This window comes from Phyllobates terribilis, unplaced genomic scaffold, assembly GCF_046119375.1.
Source record: "Phyllobates terribilis strain yellow unplaced genomic scaffold, ASM4611937v1 Scaffold_11__3_contigs__length_659146591, whole genome shotgun sequence".
NCBI classification, from domain to species: Eukaryota; Metazoa; Chordata; class Amphibia; order Anura; family Dendrobatidae; genus Phyllobates; species Phyllobates terribilis.
Genome location: NW_027362771.1, coordinates 283,446,500 through 283,468,688, shown reverse-complemented (window position 1 = coordinate 283,468,688; position 22,189 = coordinate 283,446,500). Strand labels below are relative to the sequence as shown.

General features: G+C 47.7%; 2 protein-coding genes across 9 annotated transcripts in view; one reads left to right on the top strand and one right to left on the bottom strand.

The window, feature by feature from the left end:
- Positions 1 to 12,305, bottom strand: part of USP6NL (USP6 N-terminal like) — a 224,722-nt gene extending 212,417 nt beyond the window's left edge. Inside the window, exon 1 of the mRNA XM_073652402.1 lies at positions 12,227 to 12,305. The gene's annotated coding sequence lies outside the window, so the exon portion shown is untranslated. The remainder of the gene's footprint in view (positions 1 to 12,226) is intronic.
- ECHDC3 (enoyl-CoA hydratase domain containing 3) overlaps positions 1 to 22,189 on the top strand; it is a 122,632-nt gene that overhangs the window by 28,026 nt on the left and 72,417 nt on the right. For 2 of the 8 annotated variants that reach the window (XM_073652415.1, XM_073652405.1), the window contains exon 1: positions 12,541 to 12,653. The exons of 1 other annotated variant lie outside the window; for it this stretch is intronic. The gene's annotated coding sequence lies outside the window, so the exon portion shown is untranslated. Of the gene's footprint in view, positions 1 to 12,540; positions 12,654 to 16,627; positions 16,749 to 21,486; positions 21,626 to 22,189 lie in introns of those variants that run through there. 5 more of the 8 variants (XM_073652408.1, XM_073652407.1, XM_073652410.1 and 2 more) reach the window with 5 other exon arrangements.

The following is a 22,189-nucleotide window of genomic DNA, read 5'->3' as shown; positions in this document are numbered from 1 at the left end:
ATAGTCACCAAGGTGTTAGTGCTACACTACTGGAGTAATGCTGCTAGCAGGGAGGGCATACAGGAGAACATGGGCCATAGTCACCAAGGTGTCAGTGCTACACTACTGGAGTAATGCTGCTAGCAGGAGGGCATACAGGAGAACATGGGCCATAGTCACCAAGGTGTTAGTGCTACACTACTGGAGTAATGCTGCTAGCAGGGAGGGCATACAGGAGAACATGGGCCATAGTCACCAAGGTGTCTGTGCTACACTACTGGAGTAATGCTGCTAGCAGGGAGAGCATACAGGAGAACATGGGCCATAGTCACCAAGGTGTCTGTGCTACACTACTGGAGTAATGCTGCTAGCAGGGAGGGCATACAGGAGAACATGGGCCATAGTCACCAAGGTGTTAGTGCTACACTACTGGAGTAATGCTGCTAGCAGGGAGGGCATACAGGAGAACATGGGCCATAGTCACCAAGGTGTCTGTGCTACACTACTGGAGTAATGCTGCTAGCAGGGAGAGCATACAGGAGAACATGGGCCATAGTCACCAAGGTGTCAGTGCTACACTACTGGAGTAATGCTGCTAGCAGGAGGGCATACAGGAGAACATGGGCCATAGTCACCAAGGTGTTACTGCTACACTACTGGAGTAATGCTGCTAGCAGGGAGGGCATACAGGAGAACATGGGCCATAGTCACCAAGGTGTCTGTGCTACACTACTGGAGTAATGTGCTAGCAGGGAGAGCATACAGGAGAACATGGGCCATAGTCACCAAGGTGTCTGTGCTACACTACTGGAGTAATGCTGCTAGCAGGGAGGGCATACAGGAGAACATGGGCCATAGTCACCAAGGTGTTAGTGCTACACTACTGGAGTAATGCTGCTAGCAGGGAGGGCATACAGGAGAACATGGGCCATAGTCACCAAGGTGTCTGTGCTACACTACTGGAGTAATGCTGCTAGCAGGGAGAGCATACAGGAGAACATGGGCCATAGTCACCAAGGTGTCAGTGCTACACTACTGGAGTAATGCTGCTAGCAGGGAGGGCATACAGGAGAACATGGGCCATAGTCACCAAGGTGTCTGTGCTACACTACTGGAGTAATGCTGCTAGCAGGGAGAGCATACAGGAGAACATGGGCCATAGTCACCAAGGTGTCTGTGCTACACTACTGGAGTAATGCTGCTAGCAGGAGGGCATACAGGAGAACATGGGCCATAGTCACCAAGGTGTTATTGCTACACTACTGGAGTAATGCTGCTAGCAGGGAGAGCATACAGGAGAACATGGGCCATAGTCACCAAGGTGTCAGTGCTACACTACTAGAGTAATGCTGCTAGCAGGGAGGGCATACAGGAGAACATGGGCCATAGTCACCAAGGTGTCAGTGCTACACTACTGGAGTAATGCTGCTAGCAGGGAGGGCATACAGGAGAACATGGGCCATAGTCACCAAGGTGTCTGTGCTACACTACTGGAGTAATGCTGCTAGCAGGGAGGGCATACAGGAGAACATGGGCCATAGTCACCAAGGTGTCTGTGCTACACTACTGGAGTAATGCTGCTAGCAGGAGGGCATACAGGAGAACATGGGCCATAGTCACCAAGGTGTCAGTGCTACACTACTGGAGTAATGCTGCTAGCAGGGAGGGCATACAGGAGAACATGGGCCATAGTCACCAAGGTGTCTGTGCTACACTACTGGAGTAATGCTGCTAGCAGGAGGGCATACAGGAGAACATGGGCCATAGTCACCAAGGTGTTAGTGCTACACTACTGGAGTAATGCTGCTAGCAGGGAGGGCATACAGGAGAACATGGGCCATAGTCACCAAGGTGTCAGTGCTACACTACTGGAGTAATGCTGCTAGCAGGGAGGGCATACAGGAGAACATGGGCCATAGTCACCAAGGTGTCTGTGCTACACTACTGGAGTAATGCTGCTAGCAGGAGGGCATACAGGAGAACATGGGCCATAGTCACCAAGGTGTTAGTGCTACACTACTGGAGTAATGCTGCTAGCAGGGAGGGCATACAGGAGAACATGGGCCATAGTCACCAAGGTGTCAGTGCTACACTACTGGAGTAATGCTGCTAGCAGGAGGGCATACAGGAGAACATGGGCCATAGTCACCAAGGTGTTAGTGCTACACTACTGGAGTAATGCTGCTAGCAGGGAGGGCATACAGGAGAACATGGGCCATAGTCACCAAGGTGTCTGTGCTACACTACTGGAGTAATGCTGCTAGCAGGGAGAGCATACAGGAGAACATGGGCCATAGTCACCAAGGTGTCTGTGCTACACTACTGGAGTAATGCTGCTAGCAGGGAGGGCATACAGGAGAACATGGGCCATAGTCACCAAGGTGTTAGTGCTACACTACTGGAGTAATGCTGCTAGCAGGGAGGGCATACAGGAGAACATAGGCCATAGTCACCAAGGTGTCTGTGCTACACTACTGGAGTAATGCTGCTAGCAGGGAGAGCATACAGGAGAACATGGGCCATAGTCACCAAGGTGTCAGTGCTACACTACTGGAGTAATGCTGCTAGCAGGAGGGCATACAGGAGAACATGGGCCATAGTCACCAAGGTGTTAGTGCTACACTACTGGAGTAATGCTGCTAGCAGGGAGGGCATACAGGAGAACATGGGCCATAGTCACCAAGGTGTCTGTGCTACACTACTGGAGTAATGCTGCTAGCAGGGAGAGCATACAGGAGAACATGGGCCATAGTCACCAAGGTGTCTGTGCTACACTACTGGAGTAATGCTGCTAGCAGGGAGGGCATACAGGAGAACATGGGCCATAGTCACCAAGGTGTTAGTGCTACACTACTGGAGGAATGCTGCTTGCAGGGAGGGCATACAGGAGAACATGGGCCATAGTCACCAAGGTGTCTGTGCTACACTACTGGAGTAATGCTGCTAGCAGGGAGAGCATACAGGAGAACATGGGCCATAGTCACCAAGGTGTCAGTGCTACACTACTGGAGTAATGCTGCTAGCAGGGAGGGCATACAGGAGAACATGGGCCATAGTCACCAAGGTGTCTGTGCTACACTACTGGAGTAATGCTGCTAGCAGGGAGGGCATACAGGAGAATATGGGCCATAGTCACCAAGGTGTCTGTGCTACACTACTGGAGTAATGCTGCTAGCAGGGAGGGCATACAGGAGAACATGGGCCATAGTCACCAATGTGTCTGTGCTACACTACTGGAGTAATGCTGCTAGCAGGGAGGGCATACAGGAGAACATGGGCCATAGTCACCAAGGTGTCTGTGCTACACTACTGGAGTAATGCTGCTAGCAGGAGGGCATACAGGAGAACATGGGCCATAGTCACCAAGGTGTCTGTGCTACACTACTGGAGTAATGCTGCTAGCAGGGAGGGCATACAGGAGAATATGGGCCATAGTCACCAAGGTGTCTGTGCTACATTACTGGAGTAATGCTGCTAGCAGGGAGGGCATACAGCAGAACATGGGCCATAGTCACCAAGGTGTCAGTGCTACACTACTGGAGTAATGCTGCTAGCAGGGAGGGCATACAGGAGACCATGGGCCATAGTCACCAAGGTGTCTGTGCTACACTACTGGAGTAATGCTGCTAGCAGGGAGGGCATACAGGAGAACATGGGCCATAGTCACCAAGGTGTCAGTGCTACACTACTGGAGTAATGCTGCAGCAGGGAGGGCATACAGGAGAACATGGGCCATAGTCACCAAGGTGTCTGTGCTACACTACTGGAGTAATGCTGCTAGCAGGGAAAGCATACAGGAGAACATGGGCCATAGTCACCAAGGTGCCAGTGCTACACTACTGGAGTAATGCTGCAGCAGGGAGGGCATACAGGAGAACATGGGCCATAGTCACCAAGGTGTCTGTGCTACACTACTAGAGTAATGCTGCTAGCAGAGAGAGCATACAGCAGAACATGGGCCATAGTCACCAAGGTGTCTGTGCTACACTACTGGAATAATGCTGCTAGCAGGGAGTGCATACAGGAGAACATGGGCCATAGTCACCAAGGTGTCTGTGCTACACTACTGGAGTAATACTGCTAGTAGGGAGGGCATACAGGAGAACATGGGCCATAGTCACCAAGGTGTCAGTGCTACACTACTGGAGTAATGCTGCTAGCAGGGAGGGCATACAGGAGAACATGGGCCATAGTCACCAAGGTGTCTGTGCTACACTACTGGAGTAATGCTGCTAGCAGGAGGGCATACAGGAGAACATGGGCCATAGTCACCAAGGTGTCAGTGCTACACTACTGGAGTAATGCTGCTAGCAGGGAGGGCATACAGGAGACCATGGGCCATAGTCACCAAGGTGTCTGTGCTACACTACTGGAGTAATGCTGCTAGCAGGAGGGCATACAGGAGAACATGGGCCATAGTCACCAAGGTGTTAGTGCTACACTACTGGAGTAATGCTGCTAGCAGGGAGGGCATACAGGAGAACATGGGCCATAGTCACCAAGGTGTCAGTGCTACACTACTGGAGTAATGCTGCTAGCAGGGAGGGCATACAGGAGAACATGGGCCATAGTCACCAAGGTGTCTGTGCTACACTACTGGAGTAATGCTGCTAGCAGGAGGGCATACAGGAGAACATGGGCCATAGTCACCAAGGTGTTAGTGCTACACTACTGGAGTAATGCTGCTAGCAGGGAGGGCATACAGGAGAACACGGGCCATAGTCACCAAGGTGTCAGTGCTACACTACTGGAGTAATGCTGCTAGCAGGAGGGCATACAGGAGAACATGGGCCATAGTCACCAAGGTGTTAGTGCTACACTACTGGAGTAATGCTGCTAGCAGGGAGGGCATACAGGAGAACATGGGCCATAGTCACCAAGGTGTCTGCTACACTACTGGAGTAATGCTGCTAGCAGGGAGAGCATACAGGAGAACATGGGCCATAGTCACCAAGGTGTCTGTGCTACACTACTGGAGTAATGCTGCTAGCAGGTAGGGCATACAGGAGAACATGGGCCATAGTCACCAAGGTGTTAGTGCTACACTACTGGAGTAATGCTGCTAGCAGGGAGGGCATACAGGAGAACATGGGCCATAGTCACCAATGTGTCTGTGCTACACTACTGGAGTAATGCTGCTAGCAGGGAGAGCATACAGGAGAACATGGGCCATAGTCACCAAGGTGTCAGTGCTACACTACTGGAGTAATGCTGCTAGCAGGAGGGCATACAGGAGAACATGGGCCATAGTCACCAAGGTGTTAGTGCTACACTACTGGAGTAATGGTGCTAGCAGGGAGGGCATACAGGAGAACATGGGCCATAGTCACCAAGGTGTCTGTGCTACACTACTGGAGTAATGCTGCTAGCAGGGAGAGCATACAGGAGAACATGGGCCATAGTCACCAAGGTGTCTGTGCTACACTACTGGAGTAATGCTGCTAGCAGGGAGGGCATACAGGAGAACATGGGCCATAGTCACCAAGGTGTTAGTGCTACACTACTGGAGTAATGCTGCTAGCAGGGAGGGCATACAGGAGAACATGGGCCATAGTCACCAAGGTGTCTGTGCTACACTACTGGAGTAATGCTGCTAGCAGGGAGGGCATACAGGAGAATATGGGCCATAGTCACCAAGGTGTCTGTGCTACACTACTGGAGTAATGCTGCTAGCAGGGAGGGCATACAGGAGAACATGGGCCATAGTCACCAATGTGTCTGTGCTACACTACTGGAGTAATGCTGCTAGCAGGGAGGGCATACAGGAGAACATGGGCCATAGTCACCAAGGTGTCTGTGCTACACTACTGGAGTAATGCTGCTAGCAGGAGGGCATACAGGAGAACATGGGCCATAGTCACCAAGGTGTCTGTGCTACACTACTGGAGTAATGCTGCTAGCAGGGAGGGCATACAGGAGAATATGGGCCATAGTCACCAAGGTGTCTGTGCTACATTACTGGAGTAATGCTGCTAGCAGGGAGGGCATACAGCAGAACATGGGCCATAGTCACCAAGGTGTCAGTGCTACACTACTGGAGTAATGCTGCTAGCAGGGAGGGCATACAGGAGACCATGGGCCATAGTCACCAAGGTGTCTGTGCTACACTACTGGAGTAATGCTGCTAGCAGGGAGGGCATACAGGAGAACATGGGCCATAGTCACCAAGGTGTCAGTGCTACACTACTGGTGTAATGCTGCAGCAGGGAGGGCATACAGGAGAACATGGGCCATAGTCACCAAGGTGTCTGTGCTACACTACTGGAGTAATGCTGCTAGCAGGGAAAGCATACAGGAGAACATGGGCCATAGTCACCAAGGTGTCAGTGCTACACTACTGGAGTAATGCTGCAGCAGGGAGGGCATACAGGAGAACATGGGCCATAGTCACCAAGGTGTCTGTGCTACACTACTAGAGTAATGCTGCTAGCAGAGAGAGCATACAGCAGAACATGGGCCATAGTCACCAAGGTGTCTGTGCTACACTACTGGAATAATGCTGCTAGCAGGGAGTGCATAGAGGAGAACATGGGCCATAGTCACCAAGGTGTCTGTGCTACACTACTGGAGTAATGCTGCTAGTAGGGAGGGCATACAGGAGAACATGGGCCATAGTCACCAAGGTGTCAGTGCTACACTACTGGAGTAATGCTGCTAGCAGGGAGGTCATACAGGAGAACATGGGCCATAGTCACCAAGGTGTCTGTGCTACACTACTGGAGTAATGCTGCTAGCAGGAGGGCATACAGGAGAACATGGGCCATAGTCACCAAGGTGTCAGTGCTACACTACTGGAGTAATGCTGCTAGCAGGGAGGGCATACAGGAGACCATGGGCCATAGTCACCAAGGTGTCTGTGCTACACTACTGGAGTAATGCTGCTAGCAGGAGGGCATACAGGAGAACATGGGCCATAGTCACCAAGGTGTTAGTGCTACACTACTGGAGTAATGCTGCTAGCAGGGAGGGCATACAGGAGAACATGGGCCATAGTCACCAAGGTGTCAGTGCTACACTACTGGAGTAATGCTGCTAGCAGGGAGGGCATACAGGAGAACATGGGCCATAGTCACCAAGGTGTCTGTGCTACACTACTGGAGTAATGCTGCTAGCAGGAGGGCATACAGGAGAACATGGGCCATAGTCACCAAGGTGTTAGTGCTACACTACTGGAGTAATGCTGCTAGCAGGGAGGGCATACAGGAGAACACGGGCCATAGTCACCAAGGTGTCAGTGCTACACTACTGGAGTAATGCTGCTAGCAGGAGGGCATACAGGAGAACATGGGCCATAGTCACCAAGGTGTTAGTGCTACACTACTGGAGTAATGCTGCTAGCAGGGAGGGCATACAGGAGAACATGGGCCATAGTCACCAAGGTGTCTGTGCTACACTACTGGAGTAATGCTGCTAGCAGGGAGAGCATATAGGAGAACATGGGCCATAGTCACCAAGGTGTCTGTGCTACACTACTGGAGTAATGCTGCTAGCAGGGAGGGCATACAGGAGAACATGGGCCATAGTCACCAAGGTGTTAGTGCTACACTACTGGAGTAATGCTGCTAGCAGGGAGGGCATACAGGAGAACATGGGCCATAGTCACCAAGGTGTCTGTGCTACACTACTGGAGTAATGCTGCTAGCAGGGAGAGCATACAGGAGAACATGGGCCATAGTCACCAAGGTGTCAGTGCTACACTACTGGAGTAATGCTGCTAGCAGGAGGGCATACAGGAGAACATGGGCCATAGTCACCAAGGTGTTAGTGCTACACTACTGGAGTAATGGTGCTAGCAGGGAGGGCATACAGGAGAACATGGGCCATAGTCACCAAGGTGTCTGTGCTACACTACTGGAGTAATGCTGCTAGCAGGGAGAGCATACAGGAGAACATGGGCCATAGTCACCAAGGTGTCTGTGCTACACTACTGGAGTAATGCTGCTAGCAGGGAGGGCATACAGGAGAACATGGGCCATAGTCACCAAGGTGTTAGTGCTACACTACTGGAGTAATGCTGCTAGCAGGGAGGGCATACAGGAGAACATGGGCCATAGTCACCAAGGTGTCTGTGCTACACTACTGGAGTAATGCTGCTAGCAGGGAGAGCATACAGGAGAACATGGGCCATAGTCACCAAGGTGTCAGTGCTACACTACTGGAGTAATGCTGCTAGCAGGGAGGGCATACAGGAGAACATGGGCCATAGTCACCAAGGTGTCTGTGCTACACTACTGGAGTAATGCTGCTAGCAGGGAGGGCATACAGGAGAATATGGGCCATAGTCACCAAGGTGTCTGTGCTACACTACTGGAGTAATGCTGCTAGCAGGGAGGGCATACAGGAGAACATGGGCCATAGTCACCAAGGTGTCTGTGCTACACTACTGGAGTAATGCTGCTAGCAGGGAGGGCATACAGGAGAACATGGGCCATAGTCACCAAGGTGTCTGTGCTACACTACTGGAGTAATGCTGCTAGCAGGGAGGGCATACAGGAGAACATGGGCCATAGTCACCAAGGTGTCAGTGCTACACTACTGGAGTAATGCTGCTAGCAGGGAGGGCATACAGGAGAACATGGGCCATAGTCACCAAGGTGTCAGTGCTACACTACTGGAGTAATGGTGCTAGCAGGGAGGGCATACAGGAGAACATGGGCCATAGTCACCAAGGTGTCTGTGCTACACTACTGGAGTAATGCTGCTAGCAGGGAGAGCATACAGGAGAACATGGGCCATAGTCACCAAGGTGTCTGTGCTACACTACTGGAGTAATGCTGCTAGCAGGGAGGGCATACAGGAGAACATGGGCCATAGTCACCAAGGTGTTAGTGCTACACTACTGGAGTAATGCTGCTAGCAGGGAGGGCATACAGGAGAACATGGGCCATAGTCACCAAGGTGTCTGTGCTACACTACTGGAGTAATGCTGCTAGCAGGGAGAGCATACAGGAGAACATGGGCCATAGTCACCAAGGTGTCAGTGCTACACTACTGGAGTAATGCTGCTAGCAGGGAGGGCATACAGGAGAACATGGGCCATAGTCACCAAGGTGTCTGTGCTACACTACTGGAGTAATGCTGCTAGCAGGGAGGGCATACAGGAGAATATGGGCCATAGTCACCAAGGTGTCTGTGCTACACTACTGGAGTAATGCTGCTAGCAGGGAGGGCATACAGGAGAACATGGGCCATAGTCACCAAGGTGTCTGTGCTACACTACTGGAGTAATGCTGCTAGCAGGGAGGGCATACAGGAGAACATGGGCCATAGTCACCAAGGTGTCTGTGCTACACTACTGGAGTAATGCTGCTAGCAGGGAGGGCATACAGGAGAACATGGGCCATAGTCACCAAGGTGTCAGTGCTACACTACTGGAGTAATGCTGCTAGCAGGGAGGGCATACAGGAGAACATGGGCCATAGTCACCAAGGTGTCAGTGCTACACTACTGGAGTAATGCTGCAGCAGGGAGGGCATACAGGAGAACATGGGCCATAGTCACCAAGGTGTCTGTGCTACACTACTGGAGTAATGCTGCTAGCAGTGAAGGCATACAGGAGAACATGGGCCATAGTCACCAAGGTGTCAGTGCTACACTACTGGAGTAATGCTGCAGCAGGGAGGGCATACAGGAGAACATGGGCCATAGTCACCAAGGTGTCAGTGCTACACTACTGGAGTAATGCTGCTAGCAGGGAGGGCATACAGGAGAACATGGGCCATAGTCACCAAGGTGTCTGTGCTACACTACTGGAGTAATGCTGCTAGCAGGGAGGGCATACAGGAGAATATGGGCCATAGTCACCAAGGTGTCTGTGCTACACTACTGGAGTAATGCTGCTAGCAGGGAGGGCATACAGGAGAACATGGGCCATAGTCACCAAGGTGTCTGTGCTACACTACTGGAGTAATGCTGCTAGCAGGGAGGGCATACAGGAGAACATGGGCCATAGTCACCAAGGTGTCTGTGCTACACTACTGGAGTAATGCTGCTAGCAGGGAGGGCATACAGGAGAACATGGGCCATAGTCACCAAGGTGTCAGTGCTACACTACTGGAGTAATGCTGCTAGCAGGGAGGGCATACAGGAGAACATGGGCCATAGTCACCAAGGTGTCAGTGCTACACTACTGGAGTAATGCTGCAGCAGGGAGGACATACAGGAGAACATGGGCCATAGTCACCAAGGTGTCTGTGCTACACTACTGGAGTAATGCTGCTAGCAGGGAAGGCATACAGGAGAACATGGGCCATAGTCACCAAGGTGTCAGTGCTACACTACTGGAGTAATGCTGCAGCAGGGAGGGCATACAGGAGAACATGGGCCATAGTCACCAAGGTGTCTGTGCTACACTACTAGAGTAATGCTGCTAGCAGAGAGAGCATACAGCAGAACATGGGCCATAGTCACCAAGGTGTCTGTGCTACACTACTGGAATAATGCTGCTAGCAGGGAGGGCATACAGGAGAACATGGGCCATAGTCACCAAGGTGTCTGTGCTACACTACTGGAGTAATGCTGCTAGCAGGGAGGGCATACAGGAGAACATGGGCCATAGTCACCAAAGTGTCTGTGCTACACTACTGGAGTAATGCTGCTAGCAGGGAGGGCATACAGGAGAACATGGGCCATAGTCACCAAGGTGTCTGTGCTACACTACTGGAGTAATGCTGCTAGCAGGGAGGGCATACAGGAGAACATGGGCCATAGTCACCAAGGTGTCTGTGCTACACTACTGGAGTAATGCTGCTAGCAGGGAGGGCATACAGGAAAACATGGGCCATAGTCACCAAGGTGTCAGTGCTACACTACTGGAGTAATGCTGCAGCAGGGAGGTCATACAGGAGAACATGGGCGATAGTCACCAAGGTGTCTGTGCTACACTACTAGAGTAATGCTGCTAGCAGGAGGGCATACAGGAGAACATGGGCCATGGTCACCAAGGTGTCTGTGCTACACTACTGGAGTAATGCTGCTAGCAGGAGGGCATACAGGAGAACATGGGCCATAGTCACCAAGGTGTCTGTGCTACACTACTGGAGTAATGCTGCTAGCAGGGAGGGCATACAGGAGAACATGGGCCATAGTCACCAAGGTGTCTGTGCTACACTACTGGAGTAATGCTGCTAGCAGGGAGGCCATACAGGAGAACATGGGCCATAGTCACCAAGGTGTCATTAAATGGCGCAGTATTTTTGTGCAACACAAGGTTGTGCCAAAAAAATGCAACTTTTGCCGTTTTCAACTAACTGTGCCAAAGTGGGTGCGACGGGGCATGGTGAAGCCCCCCGATACAGTCACCAAATGTTGTGGCATGCCTTATCCCAGAACTGTTACTGGCAAGACACTTTTTTTTGCATATACAGTGCTCTGGAATTAATTGAGCTATGTAATAAATAATTTTAAATCGGGCAAATTTTAAGCTGTCTAGTCTAAGTTTGCCTTGTCTCAGAATTACAGTATTGATAAATATGCCTCACTGTCTTTTATTTTCCTGTATCCACTTGATACAAATGCCAAATCTGCATATTTAAACCTAGTTGACCCACTACTTGCTTTCCTCAAAGCCTTAACCCAGTCAGGCAAGGAATCACTGAGTTCTGCTCTCTTGACTGGTAGAATGTTGGCATACTCGGCACACTAACACTGTAAGAGCTCTCCATGGGGATCAAGTTTTTGTGATTGTGTACGATCAAACGTAGCCCAGACCTTTCTATGGGATTTTATTCCGGTGGCTGACTTGCGAATGGAAGCCTCCAGATGCCCTTTTTGCCCACCAGTCTTGGGTGTTTTTATTAGGAGTTCCATTTTTCATAAACAGATTGGACATTTGGTTTAGCAGCTCACTTAAGAATATTGTGTCTTTTTCCAATATTCTTAGTGTTGAAATTACACCTGTTGTCTGGAAGTCTAAGGGCAGAGGACGTGGTAGGAGGTGGAGGGTAGTCAAAGGTAAAGGGACACAGAAACTGCAGCTCCAGTGTCAAAGACAATCCGGCATTTGGAACAGTATTAATGAAAAGCACATTTAAATCATAAATAAATCTGGCTGTTATTTAGTTTTCACTTGCCCATATTTCCTGATGTTGGCACTGTCTCACATAGGGCTCTATTCAGTTATAAAAAACCTCCCATGTCATGTTCTTGTTAGTAATTGAACATGAAATAAAGGGGTTGTCCACTACTTTATATTCCACCCCCACCCCCCATGTGTCGCTTCGGGGCCCCTAAGACTTCTTGTAAATACCTTCTGTTGCTGATAATAATAGCGACGCTATCACTGGCCGCTCACAGGCATCACGTGACCCCCCGCTGCAGCCGGCTCTGACATCCGCTGATGTCACGACAAGTGCTGGCAGCAGCCGGGGGTCCCGATCTTCCTGGTTCCACGGTGGATGCCAGGCTGTGGGTGGGGTTACCCCCCCCCCCCCCCCCCTTGGTCACAACTGGATCCACCGCGCGATCTGCTACTCCCCATTCATTGGGAAAGAGCCTGGTGGATGCTGGGTGTGACGTGCGGGGTATCCCTGCCCACAACCCAGCGGCCACCGCGGGGACCCCAGCGCTGAGTCACGCCTCACTTGTCGTGACATCAGCGCGGGGTCACGTGATGCCTGTGAGCGGCCACCGATAGCGCCACTCACAGGCAGAACCTGCAACAGAAGGTATTTACAGTAAGTCTTAGGGGCCCCGGAGGGATACATTGTGGGGGGGGGGGGGATAAAGTAGTGGACAACAATGTAAAAAGATTCTAGGGGAGATCTGTTCTCAGGGACTTGAGATGTTTTAAAGTCACATTTATTGTGAGTTGTCTTTTCCTTCTGCAGTTGCTTCTCCATGAACTCTGTCAGGGGTCAGTGAAACAGAAGCAATCATGAGGATAATATTGAATGACAGTAGCACTTATTTCTTGGAGCTGCTGCTACTTTATCTATGCTATCTCAGCAGCATTAGCTGGAGGCGGAGGTAAAATGAAGTGCCCCTATCCCGGGTGACTGATAGTGGTAACTTGGGGGCCATAACAGATTACAATTTTCAGTTTTTCATGTGGCATCCTACATTGCTTGAAGCCATTCATTCACATTGATGTGACCTTATATCTTCCCTTTAGAGCAATGAAATAGCAGACAATAATGGTTCTCCAAACTTTTTGGCTAGGATACTTTAAAAAGGTTGGTCTGTGCTTAGAAATCCCCTAAGATCTTTTAAAGGAACTATTTCCATTTTTTTATGTGTGCTAACATTTCGGTGTCAGTCTTTTAAACCCTGTAAAGTCGACTATATTGTAAAAAATCTTCAGTCAATATGGCCATGTGAGGGCTTGTTTTTTGCTGGATGAGTTGTACTTTTGAGCGACACCATTGATTTTACCATACAGTGTACTAGAAAATGGGGGGGGCTGGGGAATCCAAGTGCGGTGAAATTGCAAATAAAGTGCAATTCTACAATTGTTTGTTTTTGTTTTTTTACCATGTTGACTAAATGCTAAAACTGACCTGTCATTATGATTCCCCAGGTCACTACGAGTTTGCAGATACCAAATATGTATAGGTTCTTTTTTTATTTAGGTGGAGAAAAAAAAATCCAAAGTTTGTTAAAAAAAAAAAAGCGCCATTTTCCGAGACCGTAGCGTCTACATTTTTCTGGATTTGGGGCCGGGTCAGGGCTTATTTTTTGCGCACCAAGTTGACGTTTTTATTGATACCATTTTGGGGTAGATATGATGTTTTGATCACCCGTAATTGCATTTTATTGCAATGTTGCGACGACAAAAAAAAATTAATTCTGACGTTTTGATTTTCTTTCTCGTTACACCATTTACTGTTCGGATTAATTCTTTTTTTATTTTGATCGGGTGTTTCTGAACGCGGCAATACCAAACGTTTTTTTTTTATTATAGTTTTATTTTGAATGGGGCAAATGGGGGAAGATTTGAACTTTTACATTTTTTTAATATTTAAAAAAAAAATTTCTACTTTTTACTTGCTTCAATAGGACTTGAAGCTGCGATCATCTGATCGCTTGTGCTACACATAGCAGGGCTTCAGCTTTGCTATGTGTAGCAAAAATGATCATCTGCTATGAATGCCGGCCAAGGGGTGGTGCTCATAGCTGATCGGCAATGACAAATACAGGTATCTCCTGCAGACCCCGGGTTGTCATGCCAACCCATCGGCACCCCGCGATCATGGGCTAGTGACGTCTTTCCGGCGCGACCACATCACACAGTGGGAGGCAACCTATTACTTACCTATACGTCATTAAGGGATTGTCCACTACTCAGACAGCCCCTTCTCAATTCCTCTTTTCCCCCAGTAAAATAGTAACACCTATACTCACCTCTGGTGCCGTTGCAGCGATGTTGGCACTGGATTTCCCAGGGCTCGCGTGACATTGTTATGTCACACGATCCCTGCTGCCAAGCGCTGGCTTCGCTCTCCTCTAAGTGTGTTACTATGTTCTATGGATTACTAACAGATATGTATCAATACTAACACTGGGCCATTGTAAATTGTAATGTGATTGTTATGAATGTGTACACACACACTGGACACGCCACACCTACACCCAATTGGTCCTTGTATAGACTAGAAAGGTCCTACCCACACAACTAAAAACACCACCTTGGACCTATCGGATTATTTGTTGTTTACATAGCTCCCTATTATTTTAAAGGGGTTGTTCAGGATTTAATAAAGTCCTCACCAGGACAAAACTTTTCCATATTTATTATCAATGGGAAAATCATTGAGTCTTCTGTTCAGGAGAAACCCCTATAATCCAGAATAAAGAGCTGCTCTTGGAGCTCTATCACAGGACTCTCATAAACTGAACACAAAGAATTTCCATGGTGTGAATGTGGCTCATGTCTCAGTTATTGACAAGTCACAGATGAACTCTAAAAATGATTTTCTACTTTAATAGAAGTGAACCCCGAATGATTTTATATACATAACAAACAAATCCGGTACTAAGCCTCTCCAGGTCCAGCTCTGACTCGCCAACGGTGTTCCAGTCTCAGTGTCTTGACTGCAGCAATACTGTCACGTTAACAGCTTACATCACCGCTGAAGCCAATCACTGAGCTCAGCAATCCTGCCAATGTAGATGGCACAAGCCGCCTGGCTCAGTGATTAGCTGCAGTGGTGATGTGAGCTGTCAACTCAGAAGGCCAATGCAGTTTCAGTCACTGCTAAGTACATAATGAGCGGCGGATGAAAGAACGCCCAAGCACTGACTGACAGCTGGCTCAGCATTGGTGCACTGCAGAGTCAGCTGTTAGTCAGTGCCGGGGATGTGGTTACAACTGCCTTTCACCACATACCGAGCAGTGACTGAAGCCGCACCGCTATGACTGAAAGCCAGAGGCTGCCGGGAGAAATAAAGTTAATTTCCTTCCAGCAATCGTGCTTTCAATGCAGCAGCTGCATAGCTTCAGAACGCTATTAACCTCCATATCTGCAGGTTTGTTTTTTTTTCACGACAGATCCACTTTAAGTGGGCAGTCCTCGCTACAGTGATGTTACACATGTGGACGCTACCTGGAATTTAGGTACACTGTGGGATTTAGCAGAGATGAGAGTGTTTGGAGTTGGGAACACAGATTTTGCTGGATTTCTTTTGAGGGGGGACCATGTCGCTTTTCCAGAGCCTTTATCCTACCTGCAATGTGCAAACCCCTTATATTTCTGTTAACAGATGTGGAACCTGAGTGGGAGCTTGATTTTTGTGGGTTGAGTTGATGCTTTTATTGGTAATAATTTGGGATACCTTACATTTTGGATCACTTTTAATGCTCAGTTCACATTTATTCTGTTCTCTATGCTGATCACTTACATCAGGGCTTCCATCTAAATCTTCAAATTACTTGATTCAAGATTCAGTTTGAAACCCTGATGTTACTGATCAGCATATACATGTGAACTGAGCCTGAGGCCACATTCACATGTTTAGTATTTGAGTTTTTTACCTCAGTATTTGTAAGCCAAAACCAGGAGTGGAACAGTCAGAGGAAAAGTATAATATTGTAGAATTGATTTGATTTTTGTATGATGAATTTAAGTTTTTATTGGTACCATTTTGGAGTACATAACTGTTTTTGATCGCTTTCTATTCTGATATTTGGGAGGGAGAATGAACAAGAAACAGGAATTCAGGAATAGTTTGTTTTTTTTTACAGTGCAGTTAGATGACCGTAATACTCGTGCGAGGATCGCATTACAATCCTTGGACTGGCAGTCCGCTCTCCTGACCTAAGTGTGACAGCATGTGTTTCTATGCAGCTGTCACACTCAGGTCAGGAGAGCAGACTGCCAGTCCAAGGATTGCAATGCGATCCACGCACGAGTTTTATGACCATCTGACTGCGCCCTTATTCTGTTTAACGTGTGTTAAAAGTGATATCAGATATAATTTTTCATGTTTTGCTGCTTTTGCATACTAAAAACAATTTTATAGAAAAAGAAATTGTTTTTGCATTGCCATATATTGAAAGTAGTATTTTTTTTATTTTTCCACTGACAGAGCTGAATGGGGGATTGTTGTTTGTGTTTTATTACACTTTTTGTTCAGCGATATGATAAAAAGATATCGTTTTTGCCAAGCTTTTTTATTCATTTTGTTCATGATTGATTTCATATGTCATCAGTGAAGAAAGCTGTGCAAGTGACCATAGCATCGACCCATGATGAAATCCTCTTGTCGTCACTGCTTTCTTGCTCCTTCCATCCTTTGGTATGCGGTACCGGAGAGAATAAGACACAAGACAGGTAATATGTGTCAACAGACTCTAATTTTATTACAAAGCATAGGGTTTATATACACCCTTGAGGCAGAAACGGATTTACCATATATGGTCCGATCATACAATTTAGCTGTGCAAACAAAGACTGGTTTCTGTTCCCGTGACGCCTGTTTTTGTAGTTGAAACATTTAATCAGACACATTCTGATGACTAGCAAGGACACGTTAGTTTCTATTGATACAAGGAAGGAACATTTAGTTGTTGTTGTTTTTGACCTAAGGTAACCGTCAGACTTATACAGCATAGATGGGGTCTTTGAACTTGAGGGACCTCATCTTCTGCTATAACATTCCGTCCTTTTGTTCCTTCATTTATCAATATGAATCTCTATTATTATTTTTTTTCATTTCCTTTTAGTACAACGCTGAATACACATTAGAAAAAGCTTAAAAACCAAATAAACCGCAAGACACATTAGCAAAACCTGAAAAAAAATAGAATTATTGGCCAAAGTATCTGAGCAGTTCACCCAAAAGTTTATCTCTTCCCATGAGACTAGGACAGCGAGAAAGGGTATGCTAGTGGACGTCACAGGGGCATGTGTACATATCCAACAATTAGCAATAGTCTGGTTTTGCTCCTTTAGTCCATCGATTAGAGCAAGATGGTGTTAATGAATCTATTGTCATCTCCATCTGTGGTGCCTAACGTAGTCCATGCACCTGTGGTCGCAAGGATGCAGGTAAGTATAAACAATGTCTTCATTCTTTGTCCGCTGGGTCTCCTAGTATCTTTTTGCAATGGGACGCGTGGATCCATGCCTCGTTTCCCTCTAGCTTAACGGCTGTGCTTGTGGTCAGCAGAACTTGAAAGGGTCCGTCAAACCGTGGATCTAGACTTTTCCTCACGTGTCTTTTTATAACCACCCAGTCTCCAGGTTGCAGCATATGGCTGCTAGAGTCTTGATCTGGATCTGGAAGAGAACTGAAAACATTATCATGATCTTTTTGTGTAAAGCCCTCACGTAGGAACTTAGCACATGGTTGTTCATTTCTAATGCTTGCGGATAGAAACACCCTAGGCTGGGTACGTTGCCAAACAAGATCTCATATGGAGAGAGTCCAGTCTTTTTATTGGGCGTGTATCTTACTGAAAACAGCAAGCGGTAAACAATCCGGCCATGGTTTTCCTGTCTCAGCCATGGCTTTCTGAATTTTTAATTTCAATGTCCCATTCAGTCTTTCCACTTTACCACTACTTTGTGGGTGATATGGGGTATGGAATGCTTGTTGAATTCCTAGAGCTGACATGACTTCATTCATTATTTCACCCGTGTAGTGTGTACCTCTGTCACTCTCAATTACCTCTGGTACCCCATACCTGCAGACCACCTCCGCAAGCAGTTTCTTTGCGGTTGCTACAGCCGTGGCTTTGGCAATCGGGAAAGCCTCTGGCCATCCTGAGAACATATCAATACAGACCAACACATATTCCCATGATCCTGACTTCGTCAGCTGAATATAATCAATTTGCAGTCTCTGGAATGGATAGAGGGGCCGGGGGGTGTGTTTGGGTGGTGTTTTAACTACTGTACCCTGATTATGTTTAGCACATATGCACCCTTTTATCAGTCGTTCAATACAGGTGGAGAATCCTGGTGCCACCCAATATTTCTGCATCACATTCATCACAGCCGTTTTAGATTGGTGTACTGGTCCATGTAGCATCTGGGCAGCCGCTAGGTACAGTGCCCTTGGAAGGCATCGTCGTGTCCCTTTCCCCCATACCCCATTTGCTTCATTCAGGCATGCACCTTCCTTCAACCACTTATCAACCTCCTCCTTCAGAGCCTGAGCCTGCATTTGGGATAAGATGTCCTCCGACACAAAGGGGTTTTTAGGGGCACTTAACTGACATACTGTTGACCCTTGTAGCAGCTTGCAGGCTGCTGTTTTTGCTGCTGCATCTGCCATCGCATTACCTCTGCTTACCTGGTCGGTGCGTCTGGTATGTGCTCTTACCTTTATGACAGCTACTGGTGGTGTGGGTAATTGTAGCGCATCAATTAACTGCTGGACCGCATCAGCATTCTTTATGGGGTGTCCTGCTGTCGTCAGGAAACCTCTTAATTTCCATATTGGACCAAAATCATGCGCTATACCGAATGCGTACCTAGAATCCGTGTAAATGTTAACAACACTACCTTCTGCTAATTTACAGGCCTCGGTTAGGGCCCTAAGTTCGGCCTCTTGAGCCGATTGGTGTGGGAGCATTGGTTCTGCCTTGATTACTGCATTGAGGGAGACAACTGCATATCCAGTATGGAAAGTACCTGAATCGTCCTGATGATGGGATCCATCTACAAAAAATTCAAAATCTGCATTTTCTAATTCATGTTCAAATACAGTAGGTAAACCTGCCGTTTCTTGTGCCATCATTTGTACACAGTCATGAGGAACATCCTCTCTTGGATCTTCCTTAAAAAGCACAGTACCTGACCCCTCCTTCAGATCCGAGAGAGGTAACAAAGTTGCTGGGTTCAAAGTAGTACACCTCTGTAAAGAAACATTGGGAGGCATTAACAGTGCACATTGTAACCTGAGATGACGTGCTGCTGAGAGGTGAGCGGGTTGCACTTGATTCAATATAGTATAGACATCATGAGGTGTTAGCACGGTGAGCGGATGATCTAGAACAATGTCTGCAGATTTGTGGAGTAGCAGTCCAACAGCATGCAGAGCACGTACACAGGATGGTGCACCTCTGGCTACCGCATCCAATCTGCCACTAAAATAGGCAACAGGTCTTTGATTGTCACCATGTGATTGAGTTAAAACTCCTGCTGCATGTCCAGCTTGCTCGTGAAGGTACAGAATAAATGGGAGCTCATAATTAGGTGTACCCAAAGCTGGAGCGGCCAAAATACAGTTTTTGAGATAATAAAAACAGTCTATTGCCTCTGGTGTTAGTACAAAAGGTGTTGGGGTAAGACAGTCATAGAGGGGCTGCATTAAAACAGAGACGGCATGAATCCACTGTCTCCAATAGGAAACAAGTCCAAGAAAAGTTCTGAGGGCTGCAACATTAATGGGGACGGTGAATGCCTGTACTGCTAGTTTACGTGCATTTGTCAAATGGCGGGCTCCTGGTGTAATGCAATGTCCCAAAAAGGTGACTGAAGATTTACAAAACTGAAGCTTAACTTTCGACGCCTTACAGCCAGCGCGATAGAGAAACAACATAAGTGATATAGTTGCGTTATGACATTGTTTCCTGGAGGGGGCACAAATGAGCAGGTCATCGACATATTGCAGAACAACGATATGTGGTTCAGACCATCCCTCCAGTATTTCCTGCAGACTTGCAGTGTACATTGTGGGTGAATTCTGGGCACCCTGTGGCAACACTGTCCATGTATATTGACTGCCCTGGAACGTGAAAGCAAACAGGTACTGGCAGTCAGGATGTAATGGTACACTGAAAAATGCATTTGCCAAATCGACCACTGAAAAACAAAGAGAGAAGGTATCTGTGACAGAAGAGTATGCGGGTTGGGCACTACTGGTGTTAGAAGTTCTGTGGCTTTGTTAACCAACCGGAGGTCATGGACCATTCTATATGCGGCTGGTTGTCCTGGCACGCTCTCTTTCTTTACTGGGAACAGGGGAGTGTTGCAAGGGGACTGGGTTTTGACTAGGACTCCCCTGTGTAGTAATTTTTGAACTTGCTGGGCTATAGCATTCTCCTGAGCCGAGCTAAGGGGATACTGCTTCTGTTGAGGCAAGATGGCTCCTGGTTTTAGATTCACCATTACTGGTTGAACTCTTAACTACCAACATCTGTGTTATCTGAGGCCCAAAAGTCGTAGGGTACAGCCTGCTCCAATATCAGGGGCTTCTTGACCTGGAACAACTGCGTCCCCTACTGAGTCTAGCTGGGTGGGGTCTTGGTCCTCCGCATGTCACACAGATATCTACAGTCAAGGGATTCTGCTGTCCACATCTGGGGCAAACCCAGGAATTGGGTTCCTGGGAATTCTGGTACTGGGGTGAGGGTGACGTCGGGGGCAGATAGGGAGGAAAATCTGTTATTCCGTTTTTTGTCAGTCTGTAACATCCGTTTCCTAATTCTTCAATTCTTCCTTCAAAATGAGCACATGCATTCATCCATACATCCACTGTCCCTAACAGACCCTTATCTCTCAGCCATCCATGATAGGAGTTAAAGAAGGATTTCTATTTCTCTCCGTTTATCTCTCCATTTTCATTCATTCCCGCCTTACACAATATTTTGTCAATTCCAATCAGTGCCTGTTTCCCTTCTCTGCGTACTACTAAGTCTTTGGCTGTAACGCCTTCTTTGGCATTTTGGTTCCCCATTTTTTTCGGTTCTCCTCACTCAGAGTAGACTCCTCAGTCACTTAGACAATGGGCCACAAAGATTTCTGAACCACACCACTACTTGCCCTCCAGGACTTATACGCCAACCAGACCAAAAACACCGATCCCGGGACACACCCACAACACAATCATCGGATCCATGCTGTGATTCTTACGTTTTTCCAAAGGATAGAAGGCAGGACTGACAATTTATCTGAGGGGATTCTACTGGTTCAAAGGGACCTGAGCCAGACAACAATCTGTGAATTACCTGGGAGCCGACCGGGGGTGAGGGAGTCTCTTCTATGTAGTGATATAATTTAGGCAGAATATAACAGTTATTCTTACCTCAGCGCTGTATATATCACCAACAGAGAGCTTCGCTCGTCCCACGTCTCGGACCGGTCGAGCACCCCTGGGCAGATTAACTCAGGTCCCTGTTCGGGCACCAGCTGTCGTCACTGCTTTCTGGCTCCTTCCATCCTTTGGTATGCGGTACCGGAGAGAATAAGACACAAGACAGGTAGTATGTGTCAACAGACTCTAATTTTATTACAAAGCATAGGGTTTATATACACCCTTGAGGCAGAAACGGATTTACCATATATGGTCCGATCATACAATTTAGCTGTGCAAACAAAGACTGGTTTCTGTTCCCGTGACGCCTGTTTTTGTAGTTGAAACATTTAATCAGACACATTCTGATGACTAGCAAGGACACGTTAGTTTCTATTGATACAAGGAAGGAACATTTAGTTGTTGTTTTTGACCTAAGGTAACCGTCAGACTTATACAGCATAGATGGAGTCTTTGAACTTGAGGGACCTCATCTTCTGCTATAACACTCTCCAGGGTCAGATTTACACATTGCTACACCTTAGGCCAAAGCACATAGTTCTGCACCCCTCCCCCCTCAAAACGTTTGAGTAGAAATGTACCGAACTTCACAATCACTGGTCTCTTCAGATTGAAGTTTCCTGAGAATCAAACGTTTTTTATCACGCTCATTTACCTTATTTTCAGAAATGTTGAGAGCATTTTCCTCATATAAATCAAACTGTTCTCGCAGTTCTATCACTCACTTTAC